The sequence below is a fragment of the Panthera tigris genome, chromosome C1 (assembly GCF_018350195.1).
Source record: "Panthera tigris isolate Pti1 chromosome C1, P.tigris_Pti1_mat1.1, whole genome shotgun sequence".
NCBI classification, from domain to species: Eukaryota; Metazoa; Chordata; class Mammalia; order Carnivora; family Felidae; genus Panthera; species Panthera tigris.
Genome location: NC_056667.1, coordinates 44,974,931 through 44,988,001, shown reverse-complemented (window position 1 = coordinate 44,988,001; position 13,071 = coordinate 44,974,931). Strand labels below are relative to the sequence as shown.

At 41.9% G+C, this 13,071-nt stretch overlaps 1 long non-coding RNA gene across 1 annotated transcript in view; it reads left to right on the top strand.

Annotated features, from left to right (window-relative positions):
• LOC102971812 overlaps window positions 1-12,479 on the top strand; it is a 55,272-nt gene extending 42,793 nt beyond the window's left edge. Inside the window, exons 2-4 of the long non-coding RNA XR_006221486.1 lie at window positions 8,242-8,401; window positions 10,554-10,664; window positions 12,308-12,479. This is a non-coding gene — a long non-coding RNA (uncharacterized LOC102971812). The remainder of the gene's footprint in view (window positions 1-8,241; window positions 8,402-10,553; window positions 10,665-12,307) is intronic.
• Window positions 12,480-13,071: the final 592 nt, after the last annotated feature.

The window sequence follows — 13,071 nt, the reverse complement described above, 5'->3', positions numbered from 1 at the left end:
CTTCAAGGAGGCCCCCATGGCTGCTCTAGCTGAAAGCCTTCACTCCCTCCTATGACATCATTTAGCATTTCTTTCCCCTAGCTCTCTTTTGAAAATTAATTATTTTTTTATTATACTATATATTTTCTTAAACAGTCCATTAAAATAGCTACACTCATTTCTATACAAGATTCGAATCCTCTTGTAAAATGACCTTAAGTCTTGGATTACCTTCTTTCTCACTTTTGTCCGTCCTCAGTCTGTCTATTCCTGATCTCCCCAACTATTCATACTGCTGCTGAATTCCCTCTTTATTTTCTCAGCTCTCTTATTTCTTTGCTCAGCCCCATCTTTTTGGCCACTACCTAGGCTGTTCTCCTTAACAATACTGGGTGGCTTCCTTGGCTACTACTCTGAGAATTTTTGAACTTCTGACCGTGTTTAGCTCCATTACCACTCAGTCCACTTTTGTGCTTGGGTGGGACTAAGGGTAATAGACCTTGGCTATGCCAGGACACTGCAAGCCCTGTGAGGTATGAGTCTGTGTTCTATAACACACACACACACACACACACACACACACACACACACACACGGTATTGAAAAGACATCTGCACCTCTCATGTTTATTGCAGCATTATTCACAATAGCCAAGATATGCCAACAATCTAAGTATCCACTGGCGGATGAACGGATGAAGTCAATGTGGTATACGTATACAATGGAATATTATTCAGCCGTAAAAAAGGACACCCTGCCATTTGTGACAACATGGATGAATTTGAAGGGCATTATGCTAAGTAAAATAAGTCAGAGAAAGTCACCTACTGCATGATCTCACTTACACGTAGAACCTAAAAACCCCTGAACTCATAGAAACAAAGGACGGATGGGTGGTTGCCAGAGACAGGGTTTGGGGAAATGGGTGAAGGTTGTCAAAAGGTGCAAACCTCCAGACGCAAAATAAATAAGCCCTGCAGACATAATGTACAGCACGGTGACTGCAGTTAACAATACCGTGTCGTATATTTGAGAGTTGCTAAGTAGATCTTAAAAGTTCTCATCACGAGAAAAAAAATTATAACTATGGGAGGTGACGGATTGTCACGAAACTTCAGTTTAGTTTAAGGGAGCCTCAGTTTCCTCATCTGCATGGGAAATAAGATCCTCCACATTTGAGTGTAATAAGGATTAAATAAAATCATGTGCATCTAATACAGTGCCTACCATGTGGTACGTACCTACTTTCTGCCAGTTCCTTTTCTCTGTTCCCTTGGGATTATATATAGCTCTGCTTTCCAAAATTTGGAACACCAGTTCTATCCTCTGTTAATAAGCATGCTTGAAATAAAGATTCTGTGGTAAATAATTTTGGGGAACGTGGCAGTTATATGTTAATTTTGAAGGATTTCTCCTTGGAATATCTCTAGTGAAATGTGCCAGCCAAATTTTCCCAAATATATTTGACAGCAGATGTCTGCTTTTCATGAAATGTTTATAAAATCTTGGATTAGGGGATCACGTTGCCAATTTAACTCCTCTTTATGCAGACCTCAAAATAAAGCCTCTATTTTATTGACTGATATCCTAAGATAAATTGTTTTTTAAAAAACTGTATTTTTGCAACTGTATACCCGTATAAATCAGGATTTCTCAATACTGTGAAACCAAAACAAAATAGGAAATTAAATTGGATGCTGAAGATGAAATCAGATGACAGCTTGGGAATCGTAAAATGTAATTTCAGACTTCATGTGTTTAGGAAAACATCCTTATTGTTCTCAGTTAATGACTTCATCAAAGTTAAGTTGCACATTTGAACATAAACTGTATGAAAATTGTCAAATTTTAAAAAATGGAACTAAAAGTCCACCTCCAGGATGGAGTAGTGTTCTGTTGCAAATAACAGAACTCTAACAAATGTATAAAACAGGAACCAAAAGCTTTGGAGACTGAACAAAAGCAGCAGATTTTAGAAGAGAATTGAAACTTGAGATGAGGGAACCACATGGGAGGCATTCCTTGTTATTTGTGGCTGTATTTTGAAGGTACCCACAATCATGTATAGGTGGCACCAAGTGACAAAGATTCTGATAGAAATCCCTGCCGTTGTTTTGACCAGATGAACCAGTTGAAAGGATTTAATAAAATTCAACATTCATTTGTAGTAAAAACTCAGAAAACTAAGAATGGGAAGAATCATCATTGACTTGATAAAGAGCATCTTCAAAAACCTGCACATAAGATCATAATTAAGATTGAATGCCTTGTCCCTAAAATCAAAAACAGGACAACAATGTCCACTCTTACTGGATTTATTCAACATTGTATTTGAGGTTCTGGCCAGGACAATTAGGCAAGAAAATGAAGAATGATACTAATATAGGATAGATATATAGACTAATGGAATAGAACCGAGGGTGCAGAAATAAAGTCTTAAATTTATGGTCAATTGAATTTTGATAAGAGTGCCAAAACCACTCAATGGGGAAAGGAGAGTTAATTCCCCAAGTGGGACAACTGGATAGCTGCATGTAAAAGAATGGAGTTGGACACCTTCTTCATACTATATACAAAAATTAACTCAAAATGGATCATAGACCTAAAAACAAGCACTAAAACTATAAAACTCTTAGGTGAAAATATAGAAATAAAGCTTCATGACATTGATTGGACAAATTGTAGGGAGAATTTCAATGTTTTCCTTACTAAGTTTACTCAGGAATTATTTACATACATTACCCTGCATCTCTTTAAACTTTGTCGTCTAATGAATGCCGAAAATTGTATAAACCTATGAAACCACAACCATGAAGATACAGAACATCTACGTCATCCCCCAAAGATTCCTCATTCTTCTCTGCTGTTCATCCCTTCTTCTACCCCTCTACCGTAGGCACCCATTGATATTATTTTTGTCCCTATGGATTGATTTGAAATTTATATAAATGGAATCATACAATATGCATTCTATTGTGTCTGTAGTTTCATTCGCTTAGCATATTGATTTTGAGATTCACCCATGTCGTTTTGTATATCAGCAATTCACTCCTTTTTAATTACTTGAGTAAAGGAGCACCTGCGTGGCTCAGTCTGTTAAGTGTCTGACTTCAGCTCAGGTCATGATCTTGCAGTTGGTAAGTTTGAGCCCCACATCAGCCTGGAGCCTGCTTCAGAGTCAGTGTCTCCCTCTCTCTGTCCCTCCCCCTCTTGCACTCTTTGTCTCTCAAAAATAAATAAACATTAAAAAATTTTTTTTAATTACTTGAGTAAATACTTAGGAGTGGAATGGCTGGAGATTATGGAAGGTGTTAAACATTTTAGGAAACTGCTCAATACTTTAACAAGGTAGAATTATTATTTTGCATTTCCACTCGCAATGTTCGAGAATTCTCCTTTCTCATCTCCCCACCACCACTTGACATTGGCAGTCTATAACTGTAGCCATTCAGATTCATGAGGAGTGGCATCTCATTGTGTTTTTAATTTACGTTTCCCTGGTGACTAATAGATGTTGAGTATCTTTTCATGCACGTAATGTTGATTCTTCTTTCTCTGTGAAATGTCTGTTCAGATCTTCTGCTGATATTTTATTGCATTAGTTTGCTTCCATATCAAAGTGTCACAGACTGGGTGGCTTCAGCAACAACAACATTTTTTTTTTCCCTCACGGTTCTAGGGGCTAGAAGTCCAAGATCAAGTTGTTGGTAAGGTTGTTTCTCCTCAGGCCTCTCTTCCTGGCTTGTAGAGGAGCATCCTTTTCCAGTGTCTTTGCTTGGTTGGTCCTCTGTGTTTTTATCTGCTCTTCTTACAAGGAGTTTAGGAATTCAACATGGGAATTTGGGGAGGGGGACACAGTTCATCTCATAAGGGTCCTCTCTTTGACCCTCCCCCCGAATTCATGTTCTTTTTGCAGGCAAAATAAATTCTCCAAAAGTGTGATGGCTGTGGATTACTTGCATATAAAGCTGACTGCCATCAGAGAAATAGGAGACTGACAAAGTTTTTGATATAATTCTGCTGCCAATTGAAACACAACAAAAAACAGGCAAAAATAACCCCAAACAACAACAACAACAAACTTGCCTGTGTTAAAAGGGATTCTGACTATCTGAACTTAAAATAATCCCTGAGATCGCCAAGTTCTTTGGGGCAGACAGTAGACTGATAAAAACAGCTTAGGCTCCTTGCCCCCTCACCAACCTCAGAACATATTGCCCAACACCTACTTCAGATGTGGCCCAAAAGAATAACAGAAAGGGAATAATCGGCAGGGGTCCGAGCCAAGGACAATGGAGAACAAAGTACAAGGGATCTACTTCTCAGGTGTGGAGTCAGGTTATAGTTTAGGCACATTCCCCACTCATAAGCAGGGACCTTCAAGCAGGGACTTCTGCCCAGTAGGATTTCAGATTTGCTATGGGACACTGTCTGCCCTGTGTCTCCTGTAATTTCCCTTTCTAAATGGGATTATGTATTGTGGTTTGTCTATCCTATTGTATATTGGGTGTGTGGAGGATAGATAATTTGTCTTTATAGTACAGAGGTCTGTGGATCAAGAGAAGCCACATCTGGACCTAATAAAGACACCATCTTTCACCTCTGATGAAGAGATCGCTGCACATTACCCACTGTTATGGGCTGACCTGTGTCCTTTTAAAAGTCGTATGTTGCGATCCTAACTCCCAGTACCTCAGAATGTGACTGTATTTGGAGATGAGTTCTTTAAAGGGGTAATTAAGGCAAAATGCGATCATATAGATAGGCCCTAATCGAGGATGACTGGCATCCTTATAAGAAGAGATTAGGACACTGACTGGCAAAAGGGGGGACCATGTGATGACACAGGGAGAAGACCGCCACCAACAAGCCAAAGAGAGAGGCCTTGGGAGAAACTCACTCTACCATCACCTTGATCTGGACTTGTAGCCTCCAGAGCTGTGCAAAAAATACATTTCTATGGTTCACACCATGTAGTCTCTGTTGTTTGTTATGGTCGCCCTAGCTAACTAGGCATGTCCAGATGCACTGAACTTTGCTTGCTGCAATGTTTAGACAGACTTTTGGGGTGACCCTTTGAAAAAGTGTGTGTGTGTGTGTGTGTATACACAAAGAAGAGGAAAATAAAATTTTTGGCAGGCATGTTAGTCATTAGGGCTATTTATTGATATTTCTGGTGCTTCTCTGTATTTGTCATCTTTTTCTAGGTTATACTGGTAACAAAATGGCCCCACGCTGTCAGTGGTTTACAGCCACCATTTATTTCTCGTGTACGTTACCTGTGGGCTATAGGTAGAACGTGGCTCCACTCCAGGCATCGTCCTCATTCCAGAACTCATGCTGCAGGAACAGCTTCTATTTGGGACGCATCATTCTTGTGACAAAGAGAAAACAGCAACAACAAAAACATGCGGGTGGCTGTAAATCTTGTGCTCCAATGGGACACGTATGACTTCCGCTTCTGTTTCATTGGCTAAGCCTCGTATCAAGAAAGGGGGGGGGAAGAACACTTGACCTGCGGTCAGATGACAGTGGGTGGGGACGTGTAATCCTTTTACAGGAGGGGGGCATGTAATTGGTACCAGCAGTACAATCCAAGCACACAGCTTAATCACACATCAAACCCTTTGAAGTTTACTGCTTACGCAAATTAGATGTGAGTGAATGCTGTGGGTGTCGCTTCCAGGAAGAAACCTTTAAAGACCATTGCATGACTCAGCACTTCCCTTTCTCCCCGTTATGGGGGGAAAGTCAGGGGATGCTCAGTTTACTTGGACCCGTGATGGAAAGGGTGGAGCAGAGAGCTCTGGGCCAGCTCCTGATAGCCATGCAGTGTGAATAAGAAATTCGTCTTTGTTTCCCTCAGCTACTGAGCTTTTAGCGTTGTTGTCACAGCACAAAATAACTCCTTCATTCTGACAAAGGTACTGAAAGAAGTTTGGAAGAGGCAGCCTTTAAAATGTGCGGTGTGCATAGTAGGTGCTTCGCAATATATGACAATGTATCTCTCATGTTTGTTTTATAACTACAGCTGCTCTCCTTTCTGCAAGTGACCCTGGCGGTTGTGCTCATCACTTCCTTCTTGGTGCTACCTTTAAGGTAGATGATACCTGAGGAGGTTGTTTGCTTATACGGCTTTTGGGGGGAACTTCCCCTTTTCTTTCCCTTTGAGTGGTTGCCGGAGCAGATCCATGTAATACAGTGTTATTGGAATGAGAGGGGTACACAAAAGTGGGGCCGGTGCTTCCCTACCAGGGAATTCCTTCTGGAGCCAAGAGAGATGAATAAGGTTGTCTGTGTGGGTGCTTGGACTGTACAGGTCAAACTTGGGCCTTGCTGTGGGCCAGCGTTCACCTTAGTTGTAGTGGGGTCGTCTGCAGTACAGGACGCTGTAGTTCCAGGGAGAACAGAGTTGATGCACGACAGGGATAGAACAAGAAAGTCAGAAGTATTTGGTTGCTGAATTCACTTTTGCGTCACATCTGGAGTGGCCAAAGGTGTATACCAGGCATCCGCGAGGTATGAACCATAGGCCAAATCTGGCCTGCTGCTTGTTTTTGTAAATAAAGTTTTATTGGAACACAGCCGAGCCCGTTCATTTACCTATGGGTGTTTTTGTGTTATAGTGGCAGAGTTGAGTAGCAGCAGCAGAGACTTTATAGCTTATAAAGCCTAAAATATTTACTCTCTGTCCCTCTGCAGAAAAAGTTTGCTGACCCTTGGTATGTATTATCTCATCCTTTAAGAAGTATGTATTTTCAGGAGTGCCTGGGTGGCTTAGTCAGTTAAGCGTCTGACGTGGGCTCAGGTCATGATCTCACAGCTCGTGGGTTCGAGCCCTGCATCGGGCTCTGTGCTGACAGCTCGGAGCCTGGAGCCTGCTTCCTATTCTGTGTTTCCCTCTCTCTCCCCCACCCCTCTCTCTTTCTCTCTCAAAAATAAATAAACATTTTTTAAAAATTTAAAAAGAGAAATATGTATTTTCATAATTTATATGTGAAATATATAAATTCATAAATTAACATCTGATACGTAAGTGCAAACAACATATATTCATAAATCAATGCAGTTTTCCTGCGTGGCAGTGCAGAGTCAAAAAGATTAGCACATTGACTATATCTCAGTTAAACAAAAAAGATTGGAAAGCACTGCTACGGGTCACATTGAGTCTCCCGAAATATTCGATCAAGGCAATGACATAACCAGATCAGCGGGACAGCTCTAGTGTCAGCTTCAGTGCTTGTGCAGAAGCAGCAGGCACATTAATAAACCTGATTATGAGCGTTTTTCAATTCATAACCCGAAACCCCAATAACAACCAAATCCTAAAACTGGGTGGAAGAATGGCAGAAGGGACAGAGGGGAGGGGATTCATGCGTGTGACTCCAGTGTGGCCTTTCACCTGCAGATGACAGACTCCAGGTTTGGGGAACAGATTGTTTGGCTACAAGAAACCATCAATAATGATTTCCGTGATCATCTCATCTTGGCCCAGACTCCATTCCAACCAAGTCATTAATACACACATTATTCTTCTTAAAGAAATAGAGAAATGCATTCCAGATTGCCGAAGGAAGGAATTCCCCATGATTTATACTGAAATGTTCCTAGAACTTTTTTTCGCCCCAAACATCCATCTTTGAGAAATACTAAAGGCAAATATTTCATGAATCCAGAGGTGCTCCTGGTCAGCATCTGGAGATGATCTTGAGAATACAAATCTGTTATCATTTTTCACCACGGGCCTCAGCTGTCAGAACATGTAATACACATAACCAGCCAGAGGGCTGGAGGGAAGCAAAAAGTGTTCAGTTAACCACTGTAGCAGGAGGCAACAGAAATGAGGGTGTATTTGCCCATACTTCCCCCATATCCACATTTTGTGTCTCTGTTGTATCCCTTTTCCTAACAACTGTTTCCTAACAAAGGTCTAGGTAAAGACCCTGCAGTGGCTGATACTTTCCAAGGGCATAATGTCTTATCACATGGTCACATGGAGGGACAAGGTGGTGCAGTAGAGGAGATGTAGGCTATGGAGCCATCAGATCTGAGTTTGAGTCTTGGTTTTGCCACTTAATACCAGAGTGACCTTCAAGTTTCTTAACCTTGCTGAATCCTGTTTCCACGTCAGTAAAATGGGCTTGTCTATAAAGTGATAACGTAGGTGAAATTATTGGCACAGCTTTTGGCATAGCCTAAACCATTAGAGGTTGTAATTTTTATTTCAAAGCCACGCTCACGTTCCCACTATCCATTCACCAGGTGGTTCAATGAACGAGACAGAAAATATCAATTATTGATGAGAATATGGAGCACTTGGAGTTCTTATACACTGCTAGCTGGAGTGCCAAATGAGTACAAGCGACTCTGCCAGTACCCTGCAAGCTGAACCTAATCAACGAGTTGGCGAGTCCACTCCTAGGTATGTGCCCAGAGTAAATGCTCTCAGATGTTCAGCAAAAACACCAACCGGCATGTTCAAAGCAGCACTGTTTATAATAGCATCCAATTGGAAACTGCTCAAATGCCCATAGCTAGAGTAGCCCAGAGCTCAGCAAAACTTTTCTGTGAAAGGCCAGGGCATCAATATTCGGACTCCGCAGACCAAGAGGCAAAAAATCACCTTATAATTATTTCATTTCTCTTTGGAGTGCCCCCAAAACAGTGCAAAGCAGTAGAGCGATGATAAGGTCTCTGTTGCAACTGCCTACCTGTATTGGTGGTGGGAAAGCAGCCCTAGCTTTTAGGTAAAAGACTGAGCATGGTTTGTCCCAATAAAATGTTATCAATGGACAAAAATTTAAATTTCATGTGGTTTTTATGTGTCATGCAATATTATTTTTTGTATTTATTATTTCTTTTCTCTTTTTTTGCATTTTTAGCACACTCATTTTTTAAATTGTTTTTATTGAGGTGTGATTAACATAGAAGGTTATATTACAGTTTATTCTCTGTACCTGAGTTTTTTTGTTATTTGTTCATTTGTTTTGGTCTTCAGATTCCACTGTAAGTGAAATCATATGGTGTTTGTCTTTCTGTGCCTGACTTATCTCACTTAGCATAATGCCCTGTAGGTCCATCCATGTTGTCACACATGGTATGATCTCATTCGTTTTTATGGCCGAGTAATATTCCAGTGTGTGTGTGTGTGTGTGTGTGTGTGTGTGTGTGCGCGCACGCACGTGTGTGTGCCCGTCCATGGGTGGGCGTGACACATCTTCTTTATCCATTCATCGATTATGGATACTTGGGTTGCTTCCATATCTTGGCTGTTGTAAATAATGCTACTGATTTTTTTTTAAGCCTTCAAAAATGCACAAATCATTCTTACCGTGCAGGCTGTATAGAAATAGGAGGTGGGCCAAATTTGAATGTAGGTTGCCAACCTCTGGTACAGTGGATAAATAAATTATATAGTCACACAGTGGAATAGATGACGGGTAGACGCAACAGTATGGATGAATGTCATGAACATAAGATCAAACGAAATAAACCAGTTGCAGAAAGTATAAGATTACATTTATATAAATTACAAAAGCAGGTGAAATGAACGTATGATCGTGTAAGTCCGCATGGTGTTCACTCTGTGAGGGCTGGTGACAGAGAGTTGGAACAAAGGAGATTTGGGGGTGAATAGTAATGGCTGCTTCTTCATTGGGTTTGTTCAGTGTATAAAATTCCACTAGCCACACACTTCTGTTGCACTTTTCTGTATGTAGATTATACTTTGACACTGAAAAAGACCCAATAAGTGCTCTTTCTTTATTTCAGGCCTTCTTTACCTCATACCTAACCAATTTATAGATTTCTAGGTATTCTCCTCCACTTTAGTTACCTTGTTTATTACTCCGGAGAATCTGAAACACCAATTTATCCTTTGGGATAGTGGAAAGGACAGCCGAGGTATAGACAAGAGCCCTGTACTTAGAAATGAAGAGCAGAATTTAACTCCACTGTGTACTTATTGTGCAACTAGGGGAAAAGCACTCAATCTTTTTGAATTTTATTGTGTCATCTGGTAAATGGGAAAATAAGTCTTTATCTGTGCATTTGGAGTAAAGACTATCCTTGATAATGAGGAACTGCTCTGTTTTACTCTATACTTCTGTATAGCTCTATACTCCTGTATAGAACTGCCTATGGCGTTCATAACCACCCACAATGATCAAGTTTAACCACATCCGTCTTCTTCCTTCTCTGCCTCCCAGTTTTCCTCTTGGGGAGACAGTATGCATAATGGTGAGGCACATAGACTCTCAGTTCAAACTGTGACTCCATCACTTGTCTCACAGCTTCTCCGTGCCTCATTGGTAAATGAGCCTCATTGGTAAAATATCTACTTCACACTGTTCCTCTAGAGGTTGTGGCAGTCAGCTTCCAAGACAGTCTAGTCTGGGTGTCCCCTGTCTCCTGTGTCCATGCCCTGGTGGAAGGCTCTTCTACACTATAGGAGGGTTGGGCTGTGTGGCCGTAACATATGGCATAAAGGAAGGCGTTGCACTTCTGAAATTGAATTATGAAAGACTATGGCTTCTATCTTTGGTGACCTCTCTGTCTTGGATCATTCACTTCAGGGGAAGCCTGCTGCCAGGTCACGTAGCCCCGTGGAGACGCCTGCATGGTGAGGAACTGAGGCCTGCCCAAAACCACAGGAATGATCTTGGATGTGGATCTTCCAGCCCCAGGTAAGTTTGGAAATGACTGCAACCCTGGCTCTCAGCTTCTCTGCAACCTCCAGAAAGACCCTGAGTCGAAATGATCCAGCAACCTGCTCCCAGATGCTTGAGCCTCAGAAACTGATAGTCCGTGCCCTTACAACAGTGAACAGTGCCGGATGCATGCTAAGCATGCAATAAATATTGACTGTCTTTATCATCTGCTTCCTTAAAACTGGCGCTTCCACGTCTATAAAGCTCATTGCTGATGTCCGTGTTTTGTGCTTTGGAACAGTCGGTGTCGATGGATCGAGCATGGACAGTTTACCTTCCTTTCTGTGGCCCCTTTAAATGCCAAACATTAGTAGGTGGTATCTGTCTGAAGAGCAGCAACAGTGTGGCCGGGGAGGGGGGTGGTCCCTATGGGCACAGTTCCCCGCCCAGCTCTTTTTCTCAAGGGATCATTCCAGGCTTTGTCTCTTAAAGCCTCAGTGCTGCCCTCTGGTCTTTGTGGCACACCCTATCTTCAGGTCTCTTTCTTGCTTTCTCAGTCTCCTCAGATGTGTTGATGATTCAGATTCTCCTTCTTTGGAATGTGGACTTTTGTTCCCTTTTTTGCCATAGTCTCCATAGTTGCAGGGCAACCATTGAGTTGACTGGTGTTTCTAGAAGCAGAGGCGGAGATGGGGTTAGGAGTATAAAAGCTTTACTGAGGGTTGTGTCTGTGAGAGGTAATAGGAAGAGAAGCAGCGTTGGGTAGGGAAAGCCTCAGACTGTGATGTAGATGTGACACCCGGGAAAGGAAAGAAGGGAAGAAACAAGACCAGGCTGGGAGAGCTGCAGATCCAGATCGGAAAAGTCACAGATCCAATGCGAGCTGCAGGGCAAAGAGCCTGAAAGACGAGTCCCAGTCCAGGCTGACATGGCCAGGCCCTGGTACCTTTGCCATGCTCAGTCAGCAGTGAGGGCTCCCTGGAAATGATAGGACTTCAGCTTAAAAGCTAAGATGGATCCTAAAGGTGCTAATGGCTGGAGCCTGTCGGCTCACTGCTCCTGACAGCTGAATGGCAGGTTCTTTCTTGAAGGGAGGTCTGAGAGGTGCACTTGCATGGCTGCTGTAGCCATCTTCATTCCCATGGGCCAGGCCGGGCCTCCTGGATCCCCATCCTGTGTCAAACCTGAGCCTCCAGATTGCTTGGAAAAGAGATCAACTGGCCCTGAATACAGTGTCAATATGAAAAAAAAAACAAGGGGCTCATAGGAGTGAGGTGAGAATTAATGATCTCTCGGGCAACATAAAAGGACCCACTGGGGTTTGGTAGAAATCAATTGTCGTTTTCACGGAGCATATACTAAAAGCTCTGGACTGTGTAAGTATTTCCTGTAGGAAACCCAAAACTATAGAATCATAAAGTTGGAAGGTACTTGAATACCCAGGTAATTCTCCCTTTCACGAGCAAGAATTCCTTGTAGAGCATTCCATATAGGTTCAATATCCTCTTGCATATGTCCAGTGATGGTGAGCTTATCTCTTTAGTCATCTCTTTTGTTGCTGAACTGCTCTCGTTGGTAGAAGCTTCCCTCTTCTGTAGAATTCCGAATGCTCCCGCCATCTTTAAGTTTTGAAGCCACTTTAATAAGACTACCTCCTCTCTCCTTGATTAATCCTTTAGATATTTGAAGACAGTTGTCATTGTTTCTGAAATACCGTGAGAGAAAAGAAGCTACTGGAGCCTCTGATTCCCCAGCTGTAAAACAATGGGGTCCGACTGTTCTCGATCACTAGGGTTTCGTTATGACCTAAAAGTCTATGAAGCCATGAAAACTTCATGGAACAATTCTCAAATAAAAGAGAAATCCACATAAATTAAAAGATGATGTGCTCTCTCTGAAGTGTTTGTTGTATATTTCCTCTGGAGTACGTTGGGACTCAGGAATAGTGGGACCATCCGTTGAGCCATTGCTCATTTATGTTGAAATAAAACAGGCTCTGGCTAATTAGAAGCATGCTTCTCAAGATGAAACAATACAAGCTTTCCAACATTTCCCCACCATTAGCAATTCCTGATGTTGACTGGGCATGTTAATATAACCCCCCACTCTACATCAGGAAAAAAAAATAAAGCAGGCATGATGATTCACAGCACAAGAAAGAATTCTTTATACTTACACTCAGCCAGCTCACACGAATGCACTAGGCACTCACTGTGCACTGGTATCTGTGCTAAGTTTCTGCACCTATATTATATTATTTTTTTCTGCACATAAATTATTTTATTTTATCCTCACAAGAATATAATGAGGTAGATTTTTATCAATTCCACATTCCCAGATGAAAAAAATCTGAGCCTCAGAGTAATCAAGTGACTTGTTCAAGGTTGCCTAGATGGTAAGTGGATGAAGTAGGACCGTCGGGCGTGAAGTCCAGTGCTCTGCC